Source organism: Leucopleurus acutus (assembly GCF_964270905.1).
Source record: "Leucopleurus acutus genome assembly, chromosome: 4".
Classification (NCBI taxonomy): domain Eukaryota; kingdom Metazoa; phylum Chordata; class Mammalia; order Artiodactyla; family Delphinidae; genus Leucopleurus; species Leucopleurus acutus.
The window spans coordinates 121,892,987-121,918,519 of record NC_139146.1 but is presented as its reverse complement, the minus strand read 5'-3'; the positions used below and the strand labels follow the sequence as shown (position 1 = coordinate 121,918,519).

General features: G+C 38.9%; 2 pseudogenes across 2 annotated transcripts; one reads left to right on the top strand and one right to left on the bottom strand.

Moving 5' to 3' along the window:
- Window positions 1-1,076: 1,076 nt before the first annotated feature.
- On the top strand, window positions 1,077-23,500 carry LOC309961145 (tripartite motif-containing protein 60-like; annotated as a pseudogene). The gene is made up of 4 exons: window positions 1,077-1,167; window positions 2,636-3,389; window positions 6,797-6,934; window positions 23,473-23,500. The product of its transcript is annotated as a tripartite motif-containing protein 60-like (transcript).
- On the bottom strand, window positions 23,325-25,137 carry LOC309961144 (protein enabled homolog; annotated as a pseudogene). The gene is made up of 2 exons: window positions 23,744-25,137; window positions 23,325-23,679 (listed from the first exon to the last, which is right to left on the bottom strand). The product of its transcript is annotated as a protein enabled homolog (transcript).
- Window positions 25,138-25,533: the final 396 nt, after the last annotated feature.

The following is a 25,533-nucleotide window of genomic DNA, read 5'->3' as shown; positions in this document are numbered from 1 at the left end:
CATTATTATTATTTATTTTTTAATAAAAAGCCCTTCTTGAATATCTACTACAGGCCAATGAGCAAGGTAGACTAAGAACCTACTTATCTTACTATTGATGGACAAAAGAGAAAATAACCAACAAACACACACATGAAGTAGACAATTTTAGATTATGATTGCATTCTATGAAAGAAAACAGAGGGGATAGCAAGAGAGTGCAGGGAGAGGAAGACAGTCAAACTATGTGAGTAGAAACTGTTTCCTCGAGGAGATAGCATTTGAGAGAGGAGACCTGAAAGAAAACACAGAGGTGTACAAAGATTCCTGCGGAGAATGCTTAACTCCATAGCAATGACCTCAGCATCGATGAAATAAAATTTATATTTTAAGGCAGGACAAGAATATGTAAACATAAAATCCTCCTTCTGTGTTTGTTTGGGCCACCTCTCTCCCTCCCCAATGTGCAGGGTGCTTCTGCATTACACATAAACCAGAGCTCCTCAAAGATGGGACTGCCTGCTCAACCTTAAAGATCAATTGTTTTCCCGTTCATCTGACCCTAGCAACTTAACTTCTTAAAAGAATAGCATTCTTTCCCAACTCTGTAGGAGTCATAGTGACTTGCTGCTCACTTTGGACATGCTTACCTGGACTATGTATCCTTCATGAACTTTATGTAAAATATCAGTATGTCATTTTGATATAAGATCCTTTGTCTTGAAAATGTATACGACTTTGCTTTCCAACTTCTAACAGGTGGAACAATTCTTTCTGTGAGTCTGTCTCCCAGGTTATAATCCTCAGTTTGGCTCGAATAAAATTTCCCCTTTTTTCTTCTTAACTTGATTGTTAATTAAATTTTGTAATCACCATATTCAACCAAAAACAGTTAATTTTTGCTGCAGTGTACCAAGGAAGAAAGAAAGATAGGACTCAACCTCAAAGTGACTAGTCAGGATCAGTACTTAAGATTTTGTATATCATGTTGAGGAGTTGAGGTTTTAAAGTGCATTCAGACACTGGAAAAATTTAATCACTGGGAAGAGAGGATATAAGTTGTCTATTCAATGGAAAATTTTGATTACTGAGTGGGAATGGATGCAAGGGAGCAAGAGTGGAAGCAGGCTGACCAGGTAGAAGGGTGGTACCATAACCAAGTGGAGAACTGTTGGTGGCTTGGTCTAGGTTAGGCTTCTGTACTGCACTCATATATCTCACAAGGTAGGGGACTGCCCCCAAAATGTACAGAACAATAAATGAGTAGAAAAAGCAAGGGATATAGTGATTTATATCCCAGTGTACTACAAAAGGAGTGAGACCACTTCCATTTAAGTTAACCATTTGGATGAGCCTGCAGGTGATTTTTCTAAAACTTTAATATTTTGAAATAATGATAGATTCAAGGAACTTTTAAAGATAGTACAGAGGGGTCCCATGGACCCACTGTCTACGTTCCCATGTTTCTTAACAATATTATATGAAAACCAAGAATTTGGTATTGGTCAAATGATTACATATAGTTCTGTGACACTTATCACATGCAGATTCATGTAGCCACCACCAAATAGAGAACTATTCCATCTCTATGAAGTCTTATAGTCACAGCCATCACACTCCCACATCATACCAAAACCATGACACCCGCTTTTTGTAAAGTAGTATTTCAGAATAACATTCAAAGTTCATGACCCCTCATCTATAAGTATTTCATCATGCCTTTCCTAAGAATAGAATACTTTCTTATGTAGCTAAAGTGTAATTTTAGAATTCAAGAAGGTTAACTATGATACCCTTATCTAATAAATAGTGCATATTCCGATTTTCCCCGTTGTCCCATACTATCCACTTTATAGCAGTTTTTCTCCCTATCTAGAATCAAAGCTTAAGATCATGAATTTCTCTTAGTTGTTTCTTTAGTCTCTTTTAATGTAGAACACTCCCCCATATTTTTTTCAGTGTCATTCTTGTTTATGCAGTGTTTAAGACCATTGAATGTTCCATGGTTTCAATTTTGGTGATTATTTCCCTGTGATTAGATTTGGGTAATGGGGGTGGGGGCAGAACTGTTCCATATGTGCTGTTTTTCTTCCCATCGCAGGCAATCAATTTATCCATTCATTGGTCAGGAGGTGTTCTCTATCTCTACATCATAAAGGCACTTATTTTGTCTCTCTACACATGAACTATAATTCTTAGAATAATATTTTGAGATTGTGTGAATATATTATTTCCCATGAAATTTTACCTTACAGTAGTTGCAGTCATTGATGATTCTTGCCTGAATTAATTATTATATTGTGATTGCCAGTCTAGGAAATTTTGAAATTAAAAGCTTTTCTCCCCCATAGGAATGATTGCTTTCTTGAACCTGTGGCTACTTACTTGTAGAAGAAACTCATTAATGTTAAATTTCGGTGGGCTAATTTGCAATAGAGGTACAAGCAGTGAATCTCTCTTGCCCTTCAAGTTGAGGTAGGTGCAGGGGACTCAGCAAGACTTCGGTGGCTGTCATCAGCATGCCGGTCCAGTGCAACGTAAAGCTGGTCAATCTATGATCTCTGGAGGAAGATATCCACTTCTCACTGGGTCTTGAGCTTGAGGCAGGCCTTGCCACAGGGAGCATTCTTATCCACCACTTTTGTTCTCAACTCAGTGGAGTTCGTGAGAGCCCTGGTATAGGCACAAGAGGTGTCTAGCTACCCCATCTGTGTGGATAACTTGAAAGATCCAGTAACCATCAACTGTGGGCACAGCTTCTGTTGCTCATGCATCAACATGACTTGGAAGGACCTAGGTGATACCTTCCCCTGTCCTGTCTGCCATTTGTGGTTTGGAGATAAGAACATCAGGAGCAAACCCAGCTCAGTCACTTGACTGAAGTTGCTAATTTACTCCAGATCAGAAGGAGCACATGGAAGGGGCAGGAAGAGAATTCTGTGTGTGAGAAGCACAATCAGTTTCTGACCCTTTTTTGTGGGAAGGACCTAGAGGTTTTATGTACACAGTGCTGTTTCTCCATTCAACACCAGAAACACTACAATTGCCCCATCATGAAAGCTGCCTCTCATCACAGGAAAGTTCTAGAATGTACCATTGAGCCCTTGAAGAGTGATATGGAACAAGTTGAAAAAGTGATAACTCTGCAAGCCAGCCAATCAGTTGAATGTGAGAAACCAGGTTAAATGTAGGAGAGAAGAAATAAATTCTGAATGTGAGCAATTTAGACTGTTTCTACGGAATCAGCAAGAGGATATTCTTAGGCAGATGGGAGATGAAGAGATGGACATTTTAACAAAACTCTGTGAAAACTTTGTAACATTTACAGATCATGCTTCCACACTGAAACATCTGCTGAGGGAGGTAGGGGAATCTTGCCATGACATAAGAACAACCACTCTGCAGATGTGGTTAGACTATCCTTGCAAACTTGTTTGTTCTTTTTGTTCACCTATAAACTCTGGCTAATGTATTTTGTCAACTCAGCCAATTTATAAGCATGAAAGTTACCAGTATGGGAAGACATGGCAAAACTGAGTCCTGATCATTAACTTGTAATGAAATGTTATCTAAAAGAATAATTTGGAATGAAAAATATTAATTCAGATTATTGACAGTAAGAAGAAATTTGGTGTAATGTCACAAAGTGCAGAAAAAATACACTCACTGTTAGCTTTCATATATATGTCTAAAAACAAATTCACTCTGAAGTTCAAAAATATAAAATTCCTTTAACACACTCAAGATCATTAACTATGAGTTTTAATATATCCTTGCACTTCTGGTTCACTTAAGAAAAATCAGAAAATACAGTTTAGTAAAAGAAAAAAAAGAATATTTACTGATAGTCTCACCACACAGAAATAACCATGATAAGCATTTGTTATCATTTTTTAGGACATTTTAAATGTAGATATATAGTCATGCATTGAAAAAAAATTGCATACGTAAATTTGCTTTTTTTTAATTTAAAATGAACATATTGCTTGTTAATAAATATATATGTGCAACATCATTTTCAATTCTTGCATGGTATATATGTGCCACTGTTTATTCAGTTTATCCATTATTGTTGGATAATTTATTTTTCAGGACTCTTTCAGTTGCAAGGAACACAAAACTTAAACTGCCCCAGACCAAAAGAGGAAAAGTCTTAGGTAGGCTGTCCTCTGTTGGCAAGATAGCTACCAGCAGTTCTGGAATAATATCCTTTCAACTCCAAGTTCAGCAGGTGGGGGAAAAGCCATGCCTTCAAATGTTCTAGTTCTAGAGTTCACTCTAACTAGACCAATTTGGATTCGATCACTGTATGGAGAGGAGGAGCTGGGTGCAATCCGACAAAATCAGAGCAATCTTACCAGAATGAGGGAATATGAATGCTGATGGGCAAAAACAGCATCTGTCCACCCCAGACATTTTCAGTGTTTGCAACTATTTGCCTTCATGGACTATATACCCCAGGGACTATCCTTGAACATAAATCTTTAGAAACATGATTATTTCCTTGGGATATATACTTAAAAGAGAAATTACCAGATCTAAGAGCATGATATATTTTTAATGAATTTTATACCTTTTGCCAGATTGCCTTCCAGAAAATGCTGCCAATTAACCTGTGCTTTAGAAAATAGGAAGTTCTGTGGAAATTTCTCTCTCACTTTTTTTTCTTAAAGCTTAGACATATATTTATGGCTTTAAAAGATTGCCAGTTCAATTATGTAGAATGAAAGTATTCTGTACATTGAAAAACAACTCAAACAAATAAAAAGTTTCCTCATATCCTTACCATTACTGCTAGGCAAAAATTTCATCTTTTTTTACTTTGTATTTATATTAATTACTCCTAAAAAAATTTATATACATATATCTATTGGTATTTTTATTCTGTAAACTTTCTGCTAATGTCCTTAGGCATTTATCCATTAGAGTATTGTCTTATTCATTTATAAAAGTTGTCATGTGTTCACCCTTAATCTTTGTCCTATATGTTGCATTCACCTCTTAACTTGGTTAGGAGCTAATAAAGTTTAGAGTATATAATATAGAGGCCTGGTTTGTTGCCCACGTTTAAAGCCTGTTTCCACCACTTTGTTTTGTGTCTTTGGGCAAGTTCTATAACCCCGCCTCTGCCTAAGTTTCCTTTTTGGGAAATGGAGATCATAAATAGTATTTATTTCACAGAATTGCTGTGAGGATTAAATGAAATAATGCATCTGAATAACTGAGGACAGTGTCTGGTATATAATGATCAATTTTAGATATTATTTTTGTTTGTGTTGTTTTTCAGTGTATAGAAGATTTACATTTTATGTAATTGAATCTAGCAATCTTTCTTTTAAGCCTTCAATAAGTGTCTAAGCTTTAAAAAAAAAAAAAGATAAAAGAGAACTTTCCACAACTTTCTATTATCCAAAGCACAGATTAATTGGCAAGAATTTACTTTGTATAATTGCTAATCTGGGGACTTCCCTGGTGGCGCAGTGGTTAAGAATCTGCTTGCCAATGCAGGGGACACGGGTTAGATCTCTGGTCTGGGAAGGCCCCACATGCCGTGGAGCAACTAAGCCCATGCGCCGCAACTACTGAGCCTGCGCTCTAGAGCCCGTGAGCTGCAACTACTGAGCCTGTGTGCCACAACTACTGAGGCCCGTGCACCTAGAGCCCACGCTCCGCAACAAGAGAAGCCACCGCAACGAGAAGCCCACGCACCACAGCGAAGAGTAGCCCCTGCTCGCTGCAACTAGAGAAAGACCACGCACAGCAACAAAGACCCAATGCAGCCAAAAATAAATAATTTTTTAAAAATTCATTTAAAAAAATTGGTAATCTGTACAGGCTTAGAGAAAAACAATCTGGTAATTAATGCCACTGAATTATACACTTAAAAATAGTTAAAATAGTAAATTTTATATTATAAATATTTTGTATAATTTTTAAAAATTAATAATGTAATATTCCAAAACCCATTGAATTGTACACCTAAGTGAGTGAATTATATGGTATGTGAGTTTATATCTCACTAATGCTGCTTTCTTTAAAAGCCTAGCTGGAAAAGTAATGTCCACTTAGAATATGACAAATTTCCCTTCTCTTTCCAAATGAAGGCACTATGACAATAAGAATTGCTTTGCATTTTGATTCATTCATTCGACAAATATTTACTGAGTACCTATTATAGGCCAAGCACTGTGCCAGCCCCTGGGGATTCATTGGAGACCAAAACAGTCATGGAGATTATTATAGTAAAGGTATGGGGGCCAGACATTAAAAAAATTCACCCAAATGAATATTTAATTACAAGTCCAAGATGTGCTTCTTGTATAATGGGAAAGTAATTTAGACTAGGGGTCAGGAAAGGCCTCTTTGAGGAAATCAAGCTAAGGCTTAAGAGAAGACTAGGACTTATGCTGGAGAATTTCCCAATGAATTCCATGAACATACTATAGTAAATAACGAACAGCCTATAGCAACATTAAATTTTAGGGAAACAGCTACAACAAAAACAAACACCCTACCAATTTTCCTAACAAGACATTTAAACCTACTCAGTTCTTACACTGACAAATGATGCTGGGATGCAGTAAATGTTCTATGCCAGCACTTCTTAGACTTTGCTGTGCCTATAAATTTTCCTGAGGGTCATCTAGAATGCAGATTCTGATTCAGTAGGTCTGGGCCAGGCCCTGGGATCCAGATGTGGCCGTGCTGCCTGGCAGAGCACCACATTTAACTAAGGAAAACAGACATTGCCATTAAATAGATGCAGCAGGTTTCCTGAATTATCTTGTGAACGCTCTCTTGAACTGTTTATTTTCAGTTCAAGCAAGTTTGCTCCTGTTGGATTTCATAAAGCTTTGACTGAAGAACTGGCTGCCTTAGAAAAAACTGGAGTCAAAACAACATGTCTCTGCCCTAATTTCATAAACACTGGCTTCATCAAAAACCGAAGAACCAGGTAAGTTGAGACAGAAATGGACAAAAAAAAGATTGGGGATTGCTATGAATATCAACAATTCTGTGGGTTTTGCTAAGTATTTTAATCATTGAAACACCTGATATTCGAGGCCTTTACCTCATCTCAGTTTCAGCTTCTGTAGACTGTGGGAAAATAGGTGGAGAGACAGAGAGAGGGAGAGAATGTATATAATTATAGATATGAATGACACAGTGAAGTTGCTAATCCTTCCTTTAGGTCTGGTGGTTCTCAGACTTAAGTGTACATACATTTCTCCAGGAGCGCTTGGGAACCATGTAGGGGTCCTACCCCACAGAGATGTTGATTTATTCGCTTTGGTTGGGATTCAGTAGTGGTGGGGAAGGGAGCCTGGAACTCTGTATGTTTAACAAGCCTCATAAGTAATTCTGATAGAGGTGACCCAGGACCACAATGTAAAAAAAGGCCTTTCCTTTGGTAATCTAGAGATTATCCTCCAAAATAAGTAGCAGACCATAGTCTGTCCTTGGTTAAAAAATAAAATTACAAAGGATTGGTGCTGAGGTTTATTTTTAATATTTCCTCTGGGAATAGCTTTAACGTTTTTGTAAACATGATGCATACTTTTAAAAAAAAATTCCAACATACACAAAAATACAAATAAAATTTCTTCTTAAATTTCCTTAAAACCCTCTATCCAGTGGAAACTACTTTCAACATTTTGAAGAACATCAATTTGGTCATCTCTTTATGTACAGATTAAAGGTATAATTTCATATAATTAGCATATGTTACATATAGGATTCTAGAAGCAGTAAGTAAACTGCTTGCTTCACTAAGCATTATGATTATAGATAACAATACTGTATTAAAAAGTTCAAAGTTGCTAAGAAGATAGTTCTTTTTTAACATCTTTCTTGCAGTATAATTGCTTTACAAGGTTGTGTTAGTTTCTGCTGTATAACAAAGTGAATCAGCTATACGTATACGTATATCCCCATATCCCCACCCTCTTGCATCTCCCTCCCACCCTCCCTCTCCCACCTCTCTAGGTGGTCACAAAGCACCAAGCTGATCTCCCTGTACTATGCGGCTGCTTCCCACTAGCTATCTATTTTACATTTGGTAGTGTATATATGTCAATGCCACTCTCTCACTTTGTCCCAGCTTACCCTTCCCCCTCCCCGTGTCCTCAGGTCCATTCTCTACATCTGCGTCTTTATTCCTGTCCTGCTCCTAGGTTCATCAGAACCATTTTTTTTTAGAGTCCACATATATGTGTTAGCATATGTTATTTGTTTTTCTCTTTCTGACTTCACTCTGTATGACAGACTCTAGGTCCATCCACCTTACTACAAATAACTCAATTTCGTTTCTTTTTATGGCTGAGAAATATTCCATTGTATGTGTGTGCCATATCTTCTTTATCCATTCATCTGTTGATGGACACTTAGGTTGCTTCCATGTCCTGGCTATTGTAAATAGTGCTGCAATGAACATTGTGGTACCTGACTCTTTTTGAATATGGTTTTCTCAGGTATATGCCCAGTAGTGGGATTGCTGGGTCGTATGGTAGTTCTATGTTTAGTTTTGTTTGTTTGTTTGTTTGTTTGTTTTCTGCAGTATGCGGGCCTCTCACTGTTGTGGCCTCTCCCGTTGTAGAGCACAGGCTCCAGACACACAGGCTCAGCAGCCATGGCTCACGGGCATAGCCGCTCCGCGTCATGTGGGATCTTCCCGGACCGGGGCACGAACCCGTGTCCCCTGCATCGGCAGGTGGACTCTCAACCACTGCGCCACCAGGGAAGCCCCTATGTTTAGTTACTGTTCTCCATAGTGGCTTTATCAATTTACATTCCCACCAACAGTAGAAGAGGGTTCCCTCTTCTCCACACCCTCTCCAGCATTTATTGTTTGTTTATTTTTTGATGATGGCCATTCTGACTGCTGTGAGATTATACCTCATTGTAGTTTTGATTTGCATTTCTCTAATGATTAGTGATGTTGAGAATCCTTTCATGCGTTTGTTGGCCATCTGTATATCTTCTTTGGGGAAATGTCTATTTAGGTCTTCTGCTCATTTTTTGATTGGGTTGTTTGTTTTTTTGAGATTGAACTGCATGAGCTGCTTGTATATTTTGCAGATTAATCCTTTCTGAGTTGCTTCATTTGCAAATATTTTCTCCCATTCTGAGGGTTGTCCTTTCGTCTTATTTATGGTTTCCTTTGCTGTGCAAAAGCTTTTAAGTTTCATTAGGTCCCATTTGTTTATTTTTGTTTTTATTTCCATTTCTCTACGAGGTGGGTCAAAAAGGATCTTGCTGTGATTTATGTCATAGAGTAGTCTGCCTATGTTTTCCTCTAAGAGTTTTATAGTGTCTGGCCCTACATTTAGGTCTTTAATCCATTTTGAGTTTGTTTTTGTGTATGGTGTTAAGAAGTGTTCTAATTTCATTCCTTTACATGTAGCTGTCCAGTTTTTCCAGCACCACTTATTGCAGAAGCTGTCTTTTCTCCATTCTATACTCTTGCCTCCTTTATCAAAGGTAAGGTGACCATATGTGTGTGGGTTTATCTCTGGGCTTTATATCCTGTTCCATTGATCTATATTTTTGTTTTTGTGCCAGTACCCTGCTGTTTTGATTACTGTAGCTTTGTAGTATAGTCTGAAGTCAGGGAGCCTGATTCCTCCAGCTCCGTTTTTCTTTCTCAAGATTGCTTTGGCTATTTGGTGTCTTTTGTGTTTCCATACAAATTGTGAAATTTTTATTCTAGTTCTGTGAAAAATGCCATTGGTACTTTGATAGGGATTGCATTGAATCTGTAGATTGCTTTGGGTAGTATAGTCATTTTCACAATTTTGATTCTCCCAATCCAAGAGTATGGTATATCTCTCCATCTGTTTGTATTGTCTTTAATTTCTTTCATCAGTGTCCCATAGTTTTCTGCATACAGGTCTTTTGTCTCATTAGGTAAGTTTATTCCTAGGTATTTTATTATTTTTGTTGCAGTGGTAAATGGGAGTGTTTCCTTAATTTCTCTTTCAGATTTTTCATCATTAGTGAATACGAATGCAAGAGATTTCTGTGCATTAATTTTATATCCTGCTACTTTACCAAATTCGTTGATTAGCTCTAGTAGTTTTCTGGTAGCATCTTTAGGATTCTCTATGTATAGTATCATGTCATCTGCAAACAGTGACAGTTTGACTTCTTCTTTTCTGATTTGGATTCCTTTTCCTTCTTTTTCTTCTCTGATTGCTGTGGCTAAAACTTCCAAAACTATGTTGAATAATAGTGGTGAGAGTGGACAACCTTGTCTTTTTCCTGATCTTAGAGGAAATGGCTTGCAGGCTGTAGAGTGCAGGCTCAGCAGTTGTGGTGCACAGGCTTAGTTACTCTGTGGCATGTGGTATATTCTGAGACCAGGGCTCGAACCCATGTCCCCAGCCTTGGTAGGTGGATTATTAACCACTAGGCCACCAGGGAAGTCCTGTGTCCTTCATTTCTTTTTCAGTTATTTCTGATCTGATTTTTTTTATTTCATTCCTCTGCTAACTTTGGGGTTTTTTGTTCTTCTTTCTCTAATTGCTTTAGGTGTAAGGTTAGATTGTTTATTTGAGATGTTTCTTGAAGTAGGATTGTATTGCTATAAACTTCCTCTTAGAACTGCTTTTGCTGCATCCCATAGGTTTTGGGTCCTCATGTTTTCATTGTCATTTGTTTCTAGGTATTTTTTTGATTTCTTCTTTGATTTCTTCAGTGATCTCTTGGTTATTTAGTAGTGTATTGTTTTTACCCTCCATGTGTTTGTATTTTTTGCAGATTTGTTCCTATAATTGATATCTAGTCTCATAGCATTGTGATTGGAAAAGATACTTGATATGATTTCAGTTTTCTTAAATTTACCAAGTTTTGATTTGTGACCCAAGATATGATCTCTCCTGGAGAATGTTCCATGAGCACTTGAGAAGAAAATGTATTCTGTTATTTTTGGATGGAATGTCCTATAAATATCAGTTAAGTCCATCTTGTTTAATGTATCATTTAAAGCTTGTGTTTCCTTATTTATTTTCATTTTGGATGATTTGTCCATTGGCGAAAGTGTGGTGTGAAAGTCCCCTACTATGATTGTGTTACTGTCGAGGTCCCCTTTTATGGCTGTTAGCATTTGTCTTATGTATTGAGGTGCTCCTATGTTGGGTGCAGTTTACAATTGTTATATCTTCTTCTTGGATTGATTCCTTGATCATTATGTGGTGTCCTTCCTTGTCTCTTGTAACATTCTTTTAAAGTCTATTTTGTCGATATGAGAATTGCTACTGCAGCTTTCTTTTGATTTCCATTTGCATGGAATATCTTTTTTCATCTCACTTTCAGTCTGTATGTGTCCCTAGGTCTGAAGTGGGTCTCTTGTAGGCAGCATATATAAAGGTCTTGTTTTTTTATCCATTCAGCCAGTCTATGTCTTTTGGTTGGAGCATTTAATCCATTTACATTTAAGGTAATTTTTGATATGTATGTTTCTATTACCATTTTCTTAATTGTTTTGGGTTTGTTATTGTAGGTCTTTTCCTTCTCTTGTGTTTCCTGCCTAGAAAAGTTCCTTTAGCATTTGTTGTAAAGCTTGTTTGTGGTGCTGAATTCTCTTAGCTTTTGCTTGTCTGTAAAGGTTTTAATTTCTCCATCATATCTTAATGACATCCTTGCTGGGTAGAGTAATCTTGGTTGTAGGTTTTTCCCTTTCATCACTTTATGCCACTTCCTTCTGGCTTGCAGAGTTTCTGCTGAAAGATCAGCTATTAACCTTACGGGGATTCCCTTGTATGTTCTTTGTTGTTTTTCCCTTGCTGCTTTTAGTAGTGTTTCTTTGTATTTAATTTTTGACAGTTTGATTAATATGTGTCTTGGCACGTTTCTCCTTGGATTTATCCTGTATGGAACTCTCTGCGCTTCCTGGACTTGATTGACTACTTCCTTTCCCATATTAGGGAAGTTTTCAACTATAATCTCTTCAAATATTTTCTAAGTCCCTTTCTTTTTTTCTTCTTCCTCTGGGACCCCTATAATTTGAATATTGGTGCATTTAATGTTGTCCCAGAGATCCCTAAGACTGTCCTCAATTCTTTTCAGTCTTTTTTCTTTAAGATGATCTGTGGTTGTTATTTCCACTATTTTATCTTCCAGGTCACTTATCTGTTCTTCTACCTCAGTTATTCTGCTATTGATTCCTTCTAGAGAATTTTTCATCACATTTGTTTTGTTGTTCATCATTTTTTGTTTGCTCTTTAGTTCTTCTAGGTCCTTGTTAAATGTTTCTTGTATTTTTTCCATTCTATTTCCAAGATTTTGGATCATCTTTACTATCATTACTCTGAATTCTTTTTCAGGTAGCCTGCCTATTTCCTCTTCATTTGTTTGGTCTGGTGGGTTTTAACCTTGCTCCTTCATCTGCTATGTGTTTCTCTGTCTTACCATTTTGCTTAACTTACTGTGTTTGGGGTCTCCTTTTTGCAGGCTGCAGGTTCATAATTCCCATTTCTTTTGTGTGCCCCCAGTGGCTAAGGTTGGTTGGTTCAGTGGGTTGTGTAGGCTTCCTTGTGGAGGGGACTGGTGCCTGAGGCTAGATTTGTCTTTCTGGTGGGTAGGACTGTGTCTGTTGGTGTGTTTTGGGATGTCTGTGAACTTCTTATGATTTTAGGCAGCCTCTCTGCTAATGGGTGGGGTTGTGTTCCTATCTTGCTAGTTGTTTGACATGGGGTGTCCAGCACTGGAGCTTGCTGGTCATTGAGTGGAGCTTGGTCTTAGCGTTGAGATGGAGATCTCTGGGAGAGCTCTTACCAATTGATATTACATGGGGCTGGGAGGTCTCTGGTGATCCAATGTCCTGAACTCAGCTCTCCCACTTCAGAGGCTCAGGCCTGTCAGCCACATGGCTCAGAAGGGAGGGAAAAAAGAAAGAAGAAAAATAAATAAATAAATAAATACAATAATTAAAATAAAAAACAATTTTAATATTATTAAAATAAAATTTAAAAAGTAAAAAATAAAAATAAAAGAGAGCAACCAAACCAATAAACAAATCCAACAATGATGACAGGTGCTAAAAACTATACTAAGATACACATAAAAATCAGAAACTAGTCAGTAGTGTACAGCAAACCCCAAGTCTACAGTTGCTCCCAAAGTCTACCACCTCAATTTTGGGATGATTCATTGTTCAGGTATTCCACCGTTGCAGGGCACATCAAGTTGATTGTAGGTACTTAATCCGCTGCTCTGGAGGCTGCACAGAGAAATTTTCCTTTCTATTCTTTGTTCGCACAGCTCCTGGGGTTCAGCTTTGTATTTGGCCCCGCCTCTGTGTGTAGGTCACCCTCTGTCATCTGTTCTTCACCCAGACAGGAAGGTGGTTAAAGGAGCGGCTGATTAGGGGGCTCTGGATCACTCAGGCCGGGGCGGCAGAAGGAGGGGTACAGAATGCGGGGCAAGCCTGTGGTGGCAGAGGCCAGCGTGACACTGCAAAAGCCTGAGGCGCGCCATGTGTTCTCCCAGGGAAGTTGTCCCTGGATCACAGGACCCTGGCAGTGGCGGGCTGCACAGGCTCCCAGGGGGGTGTGGATAGTGACCTGTGCTCACACACAGGATTCTTGGTGACTGCAGCAGCAGCCTTAGCGTTTCATGCCCATCTCTTGTGTTTGCGCTGATAGCCACGGCTCACGCCCTTCCTTGGAGCTTGTTTAGGTGGTGCTCTGAATCCCCTCTCCTCACGCAACCTGAAACAATGGTCTCTTGCCTCTTAGGCAGTTCCACACTTTTTCCCCCCCGGACTCCCTCCCTGCTAGTTGTGATGCACTAACCCCTTCAGGCTGTGTTCACACAGCCAACCCCAGCCCTCTCCCTGGGATCGGACCTCTGAAGCCCAAGCCTCAGCTCCCAGCCCCGCCTGCCCCGTCGGGTGAGCAGACAAGCCTCTCAGGCTGGTGAGTGCTGGTCGGCACCGATCCTCTGTGCGGGAATCTCTCCGCTTTGCCTTCTGCACCCCTGTTGCTGTGCTCTCCTCCGAGGCTCCGAAGCTTCCCACCCGCCCACCCCCCATCTCCACCAGTGAAGGGGCTGCCTAGTGTGTGGAAACTTTTCCTCCTTCACAGCTCCCTCCCAGAGGTGCAGGTCCCATCCTTATTCTTTTCTCTCTGTTTTTTTCTTTTTTCTTTTGCCCTACCCTAGGTACATGGGGAGTATCTTGACTTTTGGGAAGTCTGAGGTCTTCTGCAAGCATTCAGTAGGGGTTCTGTAGGAACTGTTCCACACGTAGATGTATTTTTGATGTATTGGTTGGGGAGGAAGGTGATCTCCACATCTTACTCCTCTGCCATCTTGAAGGTCCTCCAAGAAGATAGATCTTAATTGTTCCCATCACAAAACAGAAATAACCACGTAATGTGATAGAGGTGTTAGCTAATGCTAAGGTGGCAATCATATTGCAATATATAAATGTATCAAATCAACTGGTTGTACACCTTAAACTTATATCATATGATATGTCAGTTGTATCTCAATAAGTATTATTTAATTAGTTAATTAATTTTGAAAAGAGTTCACTAAAACTGAAAGATGTTGTCTAAGGAGGAAGAGAGTACCATCCCCAAGGATAAAATTTGCCAATATTTAGACACTAAAATAATATATTTGAGTCAAGTTTTTCACTCAGACTGTCTTGCAGCAGTTAAAAACAGACATGATATTAAATATGTTTTTTAATTATAATTGAATTTTTTACCCTTGCCCCCAGAAGAATCCGGCACAAAGCTAACCTTCATGTGGGCAAGGGTGCCCTCTCCTGGCAAAGCTTTACTAGTGCAATTAAAAAATCACTGGGACGCTTGCTGTGGGGGGTGGGGAGGGGAAGTATAAATAGAAGTTGGCCTGATTCTAGCCTAATCACAGGAATATAACCTGGCTAAGAAAGGGTCTGGGGCTTGTCCTGCCACACGAAGCCCTTTGAAGATAAGCTGATATTAGAGTGGATGCCAAAGGTGAAGTTAGTTTTAATATAGAAACTTAGTTTTAATTAGAAAACAGAAAAATTCTTACTTTAGTTTATATTTTGGACCCTATATAAAATCTGTAATTTTCTTAAACCTCACAACAATACTTTGCTTAGAGAGATAAAGTAACTTGACTTAAATTGGCAGAACTGAGATTCAGACTAAACTTTCCTTTTTACACAGAGGGATAGCCTTTGAGGAAAAAGGAAACAACCTCTAGATGACCAATTCAAAATAATTTGTATTATATTAATGTTGGAACTTAAATTCTCTTTTAAAGCGCCTCAAAGATGTAGTTCATTGGTTATATTTACACATCTAACCAACTGCAAAGAAATTGGTTTACTGTGTTATAATGCAGCATAATAATATAATGAGTTTATTGGAATTAAGTATAATCAGGTACTCCAAGTAATTTTTTTTGACAGCTAAGAGTTATTTTTGTTAGATAAACTTGGATATCAAGAAATCATCTTATTAAAAGCATTTATTAAAAGCCTACTAGATATCACATACCCTACTAAGGTACCTAACATAAATTACCTCTAATCTTTAAAACAAGAGGTCTAGATTTGGACCCACATCATAGTTTGCCTACCCCAGCTCTAATCCTTATAACAATCTGCAAGATAAGTTTTACTATGCTCATTTTATGGAGAAAGAAACTGAAACTTGGAGAAATTAAGAAAATTGCCCAAGGTCACACAGTCCCAGAGCTGCAGACTAGAATTCTTACCTAGGTCCCTGACCCCAAAAGCCTCATTATTCCTAGCTTTATTTTATTTTATTTATTTATTTAGTTAGTTAGTTAGTTAGTTATGGCTGCTTTGGGTCTTCGTTGCTGCACGCAGGCTTTCTCTAGTTGCGGCAAACGGGAGCTACTCTTCATTGCGGTGCGTGGGCTTCTCATTGCGGTGGCTTCTCTTGTTGTGGAGCATGGAGTCTGGGCGCGCGGGCTTCAGTAGTTGTAGCACACAGGTTCAGTAGTTGTGGTGCATGGGCTTAGTTGCACCGCGGCATGTGGGATCTTCCTGGCCCAGGGTTCGAACCCACGTCCCCTGCATTGGCAGGTGTATTCGTAACCACTGCACCACCAAGGAAGTCCCTTCTAGTTTTATTTTTTAACATAATTTTTTAAAATAAATTTACTTTTTTATTTTTGGCAGGGTTGGGTCTTTGTTGCTGCACACGAGCTTTCTCTAGTTGTGGCGAGCGGGGGCTACTCTTCCTTGCAGTGTGCGGGCTTCTCATTGCAGTGGCTTCTCTTTGTTGTGGAGCACGGGCTCTAGGCATGTGGGCTTCAGTAGTTGTGGCACACGGGCTCAGTAGTTGTGGCTCGCAGGCTCTAGAGTGCAGGCTTAATAGTTGTGGCACACGGGCTTAGTTGCTCGCAGCACGTGGGATCTTCTCAGACCAGGGCTCAAGCCCATGTCCCCTGCATTGGCAGGCGGATTCTTAACCGCTGCACCACCAGGGAAGTCCTTAATTTCTTTTTTTAACTGAAATGTAGCTGATGAACAATATTATGTTAGTTTGAGGTGTACTATATTGTGATTTGACATTTACATACATTATGAAATGATCATCATGATAAGTCTAGTAACCATTTGTCCCTATACAAAGGGTATAGGGATCATATTCCTTAAGCTGTATATTACATCGGTATGTCTTATTTATTTTATAACTGGAGGTTTGTCCAGTTCACCTATTTTGTCCCCACTCCTTCCCCCTCCCCTCTGGCAACCACTTATTTGTTCTCTGTATCTATGAGTCTGTTTTCATTTTATTTCATTTATTTGTTTGTTTTGTTTTTTAGATTCCACATATAAGTGAAATAATATGGGATTTGTCTTTCTTTGTCTGACTTATTTCACTTAGCATAATACTCTCTAGATCCATTCACGCTGTTGCAAATAGCAAGATTTTTTTTAAGGGCTGAGTAATATTCTGTTGTATATATATATATATATATATATATATATATATACCACATTTTCTTTATCCCTTCATCTATTGATGGACACTTAGATTACTTCCATATCTTGGCTATTGTAAATAATGCTGCAATGAACATTGGTGTGTACTGTTATTGATTTCTAATATCATCCCACTGTGGTCGAAGAACATACTTTTTATGATTTCAATATTTTTAAATTTAATGAGATTTGTTTTGTGGCCTAATATATGATCTGTCCTGGAGAATGTTTCTTGTGCCCTTAAGAAGAATACATATTCTACTGTTGTTGGATTAAGTGTTCTATAGATGCTCTTAGGTCCAGTTGATTTATACTGTTGTTCAAGTTTTATATTTCCTTGCTGATCTTCTGTCTAGCTGTTCAGTCCATTGTTGAAAGTGGAATTAATGTCTCCAACTCTTACTTTTAAACTGTCCATATCTCCCTTCAATTCGGTTATTTTTTGCTTCATCTATTTTGGGGCTCCATTATTAGATATACAAACAATTTTTAATTAAGTGCTTTTCCCTTAAATAAGTTATTTTTTTCTTTTCTGTTAGTGTATAAATAATGCAGCATAATCTGGATTTATTAGATAACAAAAATTGTATGTTCTGATTCATCCTCTTAAAACGTCTACTCTCCTATATGTAATATACATAACAAAATTTATTTTCTCTAAAAATTTAGCTTTTGTGTGTGTGCTACAGAAAGATATTTTCTGTTTTCATTGGCTAGTACCGTAAAATAAGATGTTATATAAGAAGGTGACAAGTAACATTTGTATAGTATAACTGTATAAGTACTTATATGTACATTTCCCATTTAACCATCATGTTACCCACAGAGTGCTAAAGCTGACTTATATTCATTCAGTGACACCATGTTGGTAGCTTGAAATTGGCTATTTTGGTGGGAGTATTTATACCATAGAAACTGGAAAATGCTACAAAACTGGTAATTCTGTCCCCAGGAGAGCCAGTTGTTACACATTTACCAGCATACCACTGCATTATCTCCATTTTTCATATTAAACATAAAAACAAAAACCTGAGCTTTAAAGAGTAGAGATGTCATCCCCAAAATTATTCAGCTACTTAAGTGGTAAAATTAGATAATCAAACACAGTTCTTCTACCTGAAAGTACTCTTTCTCCCTAAGTATTCTTGTGATCCTACAGGATTCTTCTTCTCAACCCCAGCAGATTGGCCTGGAGTGATTTTGGATAGTTTCTACAAAATCCGTTACCTACATTTATTTAATAGGATTTGCAACTCTTGTTAAAATTAGACTATCAGGGAATAAAATATTTCCACGTACTGATATTTTAATGATTAAGATTTTAGTCTGCCAAGAAATTGAATATTTTCTGGAAGACTTTTCTTTTGATCTTTTTAATATCATGATATTGGACAGCCTTTAAGTTTAATGAAAATTCTTCTGACAGAGGCTAAGACCTTAGGTAAAGAGATCAAGTAACTAAGGAAAGTTCAATAAATGCAACACCATTGAATTGGTAGGTTAGCAAGGCCACAGTGTGAATTCGAGAGAGTATGCTATACTGTTTACGCAGGCGTTTGTGAGCTTTGATGGAGCTTGGGAATATTGAAGTCTGGTAGCGATATGCTTGAAAGTGAATTTCCCTCTGAACACTTTTCAAGGCACAAGCATCCTTCAGCTTCTAGAGTCACCCTCCTCAACACCCATTACCTTCTTATCCCACAGGCTAAAGGACTGCTTAGTCTTCTTCAAGTTTCCATTGCCTTTCATTTTTGCCTCTATTGAGCCAAAAGCCATCGCTTTCATTATTATATTTCCTCTGCAGTGACATCTCCAAGCTTTTCATATGTAATACTGTTGCGTCGGGGTGCTGGGGTGAACACAGTGTTCTAATAAATGACTGACCTATGCTGAGAATGAAAGGTTATATCATGTATGTTTTAAGCTCTGCTCTCCTTCATGTATCCAATTATCATGCTCACTTTTAAGTACAATACTACACTTTCCAATTGTCCCAGTTTTACTTTACTACTTGTTCTTCTTTCTGAATGAATATTCTGTATTTGTTCCTAAAGAATCTCATCCAATTTTTTTTGCCTTACTTCTCTCAACTAGTGGCACACATTTAAAATCTGCCTCCCCAAAATGTTAGTCACCCAGTTTGGTGACATTAGCAAATTTCATGAATAAATTTGATTATGTATCTTTTTTCTAAGTCATTAAAAAAATGTTAGGGACTTCCCTGGTGGCGCAGTGGTTAAGAGTCCACCTGCCAATGCAGGGGACACGGTGAGCCCTGGTCCGCAAAGATCCCACATGACGCGGAGCAGCTGAGCCCATGCGCCACGGCTGCTGAGCCTGCGCTCTAGAGTCTGCGAGCCACAACTGCTGAGGCCTGCGTGTCTGGGGCCCGTGCTCCGCAACAAAGAGTGGCCCCCACTCACTGCAACTGGAGAAAGGCCCGCGTGCAGCATCAAGGACCCAACGCAGCCAAAAGTAAATAAATAAAATAAATAATTTTTTTTTAAATGTTAAATACTCAGGACCAACTCTTGTGCAACTCCATCCTAAGTGCCCTTATTCTAACACCCAGATAACAGAGGCCACTTTTTAGGGACTACTTGCTACTCAGTAGTACGTATACCAGGATGGTTACACAGTAAAGATGTAACATGGAACTAAGTAAGAAAGCTGAAAATTAAATCAAGACCTAAGAAATATAAGGGTTACATACGGAGATCAAGGACTTAGAGCTGAGCATATTCCTATATTTTAATTCCTCTGATACTCTAGAAATTGTTCATTAAATAGTCTTAATAGGATAATAAAACTAGTATAATGGCATCTGACTTCTTTCCCAAGACTTCTAGAGATTTAAAAGTGAAATTTGTCAGTCCTAATCTAGCTAAATTATTTTCGAGTCCTAGTTACTTCTATAGTTCTCATTTGCAAAATAAGGACTATAGTATCTCCTTCATAGAGTTGTTGGAAAACTTTAGTGAGATAACTTATGTTATCTCACTAAACTTATGTTAACTTATGATAACTTATGTTATTATGTTTTGAGATATGTTATAACTTATGATAACTTATGTTATTATGTTATAACTTATGTAGATTGTTTAACACAGTATGCAGTACATAATAAGCACTAAATGGGGGTCTTTTTGTTATTTTTTTAATATATACTGCAATTTTATTTCAATCGCACAAATGAAGTTAGCATGTAGGAAATTTAAATGAAACAGTACGGTAAAAATAGCAGAGAACCAAAAATTCTAATAAGGAAGTACAATTAAAGCATGAGAATTCAACATTCATTAGTTTTTCATCTTCAGTTTTGATTGACACTTGATGCTTGCAAATTTTGAGACAAACTTTGAGATCATGATGAGTATTCTGAAGAGATTTCATCACCAGCACTAAGATTTGTACATTCAGTTGGTTTGCAGTTGACTTGTTAGCCATTTACATAGTGTATAGTACAGATTTGTCACAGGTCAGATCACAGTGTTGAAGGAAAGAAGTACCTTCCTGTAATTAGAAAGGATCCCCTAAACTGCACTCAGCTTAAGACAAAAGCACAAAAACCATCGTAATATTGTGGCTCCAAGGAATGTAGTTTTGATAAGGAAAATAACCTAAGCTTCTGTTTCCCATTTTAATTACTGAAATCTCTAACAATGACAAAACTGTCACATAGGACAGTAAATGTATACAGGAATTCAATCAAACTTCTTGGAAAGAACACATTTAGCAATCTGGGATAATGCAGAGTGACAGGAAATAAACGTGATTCAACACTGGTTCTTTTTGTCATTTTACACAGACATCATGTTAATATTAGACCAAGGCACAAAACGTTTAGGGCATAAACCAGTTTCTTTTTTAAGATCTAGCATTTTTACCGTAGTCTGTTACCTTACTTTGGAACACTTGTACCCAGTACTCTATCCCACTATAGACTGTTTAACTTAATCAACAGAATCAAAAGTGATTTCTGACCAGATTTATGGGGGACATAAACATTTGTATCATCAAAGTGTTTGCGTAACCAAAAGTACAATAATAAAGATGAAAATGCCTCCTATTTCTTTTAGAAAGTAGTACTTCATAAGCTTGCCTGCATCTTTAATGTCTTCACTATTGGATGACAATGAATAGTTGATAGAAAAAAAAAGAACTGTATACTTGAATTATGATAGCTCATCCATCACAGATCTAAAAATGAAGTTTCTACAGAAACAGGAACTATTTTAACAAGGGGAAAAAATTCCCTCATTCAAACCTCTTTGAGTGGTAATGGCTGCAAACTTGCAGCACTTAGAATTCTAACTACGCTATCAACAAGTTCTGTCTTACGAACTTAGATTAAGAAATCTACAAAGCAAATGAAAGTGGATTATTTCTTCAAAATTTTAAAACTACTGATAAAGATTTCAAAGCAAATATGGCACATAACAACTCAAGCATAAATCAAGATGGAGAGCCTGGAGAATTTTGATTTCCTAAAATTTCAAAAAATTCTATCATTGCAACATACAGGATTTCTCCCCTATTTTAATCTTAGAAGTTTCAAAGAAAAGAGAGTGGATAACATACACACACGTGAGTGCCCACACAAACACGCACGCACACACACACACGGTGGTAAGTAGAGTATCTAGTTCCTTCTTCCCACCACCTAAGTCTCACTTTATTAAAAGAAAATTATGCGGGACACCCCTTTGTTGTTTTCCCTTTATCTAATGATTTCTGTGACCTTAATTGCTGTCATCATTGTTACTTTTCTAGTATTTCAACGTAACAAGATTCAAAAGCAGCTTTGTAGTCAGGAACATGTACCTGAACACCTGTATAACTGCAGAGCGCCAAGGTAATAACAACTGCCAAATTCAGGGATGGAACTTTTGAGTTCCACAGTAAGATGTAATTCATGTGAAGCTCAGAATCATGTTTCAGACCATTGAACTTACTCAAGTTAAAATACAATTAGGTGAAGACATGATGTAAAAGATTAAGTACTTGGTGCTGTTAACATATTTACCAATAAAAGTCACAAAATATTCCTCATTATTATTCATGCAGGTAACTGAGAACGAAGATAGTGCAGAAATTAACTTTATTTATTTATTTATTTATTTATTTATTTTGTGGTATGCGGGCCTCTCACTGTTGCGGCCTCTCCCGTTGCAGAGCACAGGCTCCGGACGCACAGGCTCAGCGGCCATGGCTCACGGGCCCAGCCGCTCCGCGGCATGTGGGATCTTCCCGGACCGGGGCATGAACCCATGTCCCCTGCATCGGCAGGCGGACTCCCAACCACCGCGCCACCAGGGAAGCCCAGAAATTAACTTTAAATAAAAAATTATTCCTTCCCTTCCTCCCATTCCCCTATACTCTACAAAATGTTTTCCCTGGGACTAGGCCTTGAAAAGGCCACTACATATTAGTTTGACATGCATTACTGTCTGCAATTTAAAAAGCTAATTTTGTGGTGATTGTAATTACATTATAAAAATGTCCACATGCGGGCTTCCCTGGTGGTGCAGTGGTTGAGAGTCCGTCTGCCAATGCAGGGGGACACGGGTTCGTGCCCCGGTCCGGGAAGATCCCACATGCCTCGGAGCGGCTGGGCCCATGAGCCATGGCCACTGAGCCTGCGCGTCCGGAGCCTGTGCTCCGCAACGGGAGAGGCCACAACAGTGAGAGTCCCACGTACCGCCAAAAAAAAAAAAAGTCCACATGCATAAATCTAAAAAAGGTTGAAAACCTACAGTAAATCTACAATATTCTGTTTTACATTTGACCACCGGTTTGTGTTATGTAGGAGTCACAGATTTGGTAAAGCATTGTAACAATTTAGGAAGCCATCTAAATCTTTAAATTCTGGACAAATTTTATGTTTGAATCTACAAAATTGCATGAAGGCTAAACTCGAAAGACTTCTTATCATTCTAAAATTCCTCACTCCGAACAAATCATTTTTAGGACACATTCTTATAAATATCACCTTTTGAAAGCACATACAATTGCATTTGTTCCACATTTTATGAACTTAACCTACATAGGGCTGAACTTAATTATTCATGGAATATCAAATATGATAGGAAGACAAACCTGAGAGAAACATTTACAATACAATAGCATAACTTGCTAAATACCTCATCACCATTCTCTGAAAAAAACTTCTCAAGCCTTTCTCCTCTTTACTTTAGCAATGGATTGTGGAAAATGTGCGATTTTCTCTTGACATGAAAATATTTCAATGCACGGTGATCTTGCCTGACGGATTCAGTATTTTCTGCATAACTGATACAGGAACTCCTATACGACTCTCTTCCATCGTGTTGTAAAGGTCAGAAAAAAGCAGCAAAATGGGAGGGAAATAGCTTACCACCAGAGTAGTGATGCCTGAAGTCTTTCAAACTATGCTGGTTTTTCCCTCCTTCCGACTGCTTGTCTCCGTTTTCTTCTTACAGCTCACAAAATGTAAGGGTTTTGTTGTTGGTAACACAGTTGTTCTTTGTAGGTTTTTTTTTTTTTCCTTTCTCCAGATTAAAGTCCTATCTCTCCTTAGTTTGATTCTCTATGCAGTATTTGACTTGCTCAGTTCCCACCTGATTGCATCAATGAGCTCTTCTTTTAGCTTAGTTAATTCTTTTCTCATTTCATCTAACATGTCCTGCTTCAGCCTGTCATAGTCCAGTCCCTCCATCTGGACTCCATTGGCACTGGGCTGTGACAAGGGCACAGATTTTGGTCTGTGTAATGAATCATAGGACCTGTTGTCAAAAACAACCTGATTTTAACCTTGGAGAATCCCATCTGGAAATAACAGGTGACTTGCTGCCACTCATTGTATTTGTTCTTTCCCAAGGTTTTCTTGTCGGTTCAGGTGTACTTGTTGAAGAGGTCTTAGAAGTTATAGGCTCTGAATCTTCATTTTTGTCCTCTTTTTGTTCTGTTTCTATTGTTGATCCCTTTTTTAGCAATTCTCCTCCTCCTGGCCAGCAGGGCACTCATTTCTTCCATTAAACCACTACCCTCTAATGGAAGGGGTCCATTTCCACCACCCGTATCTGTTTTAGAGGAGGCCGAATTCACACCAATGGTATTCCCACAACCTGGGAAGGAGGCATCCTCCATCCGTGACACTTTCCTAAGTTTTGCTCCAGCAATTGCAGCTGCAAGTCCAGTTAAAGGGCCGTGGTCTTCAGACATGGATCCTGAAAAATCTCCAGCTGCAGGGAGGGGAGGAGCAGGAGGTGGGGGGAGGGGGGTACCTGATTAGGAAGAGGTGGTGGAGGAGGCAGAGGGGGGGCCCTGAGGACGGCAGTGCAGGGGGTGGAGGGGGCCCTGGGGGCGGAGGGAGCGTGGCTGATGCCTGGGCAGGACCTGATGGGAGTGGAGGAGGGGGTGGAGTTGCAGGCGGTCCCATGACAATGTCCTGTTGGGCTAGAGATTCTGCGGCTGAGAGGCTGCCTGCGAGCCTGGGTCAGAAGCAGAGGAGTCATCTCCACAGAGGCAGGGGCAGCGGCATTTGCCATTCTTGGCTCTCGCTCCCATTCCAGCTGCTCCCTTTCTAGCCGCTCTTGCCGCTCTTGTTCTGGCCTTTCCCAGTCCAGCCTCTCCAGCCTCTCCCCTCCAGACGATCCTGACGTTCCCTTTCTTGTCTCTCTCTCTCTCCAGCTGCTCCTGTTCTAGTCGCTCCCTCTCCAGCCTTTCCCTTTCTAACCTCTCCCTCTCCAGTCTCTCCCTTTCCATTCTTTCTCTCTCCAGCCTTTCCTGCTCCAGCTCCTTTTGTAATTGCTGTTCTTGTAGTTGCCTTCTTTGAATTTCCAACTCTTCTTGTGATGGGCTATTCTGAACTTGGGCAGGTAGTTGTGAATTTTGTCAAGGCAATATTGGCCCCGTTTCCTGTGAATTCAACACTTCTAAGGCATGTGTCATGGCACTTGTGAAGACATTGGCATCTTCTTTGCTGCCAAAGTTGAGACCAGACACCTGTCTAGCAACCCTTTAGGAATGGCACAATTTATCACAACCTGATGGTACTGAATCTTCCCGCCCACAACTCTGAATGTGTTGTTGCCTGTATGATGATATATATGAACTCTGCTGAACCTGACTGAACCACCAGCTGGCACCCACTTTTTATTGGCATCATCATAAACCATCACAGCAGCTCTTACATGACAGATACTCTGTTCACGTCTCATTGTGCTTTCTTCTTTATGCCTTTAGATGTAGAAGATCTTTGTAGGTTCCAGTCTTTTTTATCGATGGCTGTTCAGATGTTAGTTGTGGTTTTGGTGTGTTCATGAGAGGAAGTAAGCGCAAGGTCCTTCCACTCCACCATCTTGAAAGACTCCTCCTGTTTTTGTTATTATTAATGCTAAAACAGCTATCATTTTTGAGCATCTGTGTTGGGCTAGATGCTACAAGTCAGTTATGTTATGGTTTCTATGGTAACTTAACTTACTCACTTAGCACCAAATCAAAGCTAAAACATCATTGAAATGTTTTGTTTCTGAAGACTACTTCTGATTTCAGTTTGGGACCCACCCTGGAACCTGAGGCAGTGATAAACAAGCTGGTAGATGGGATCCTGACTG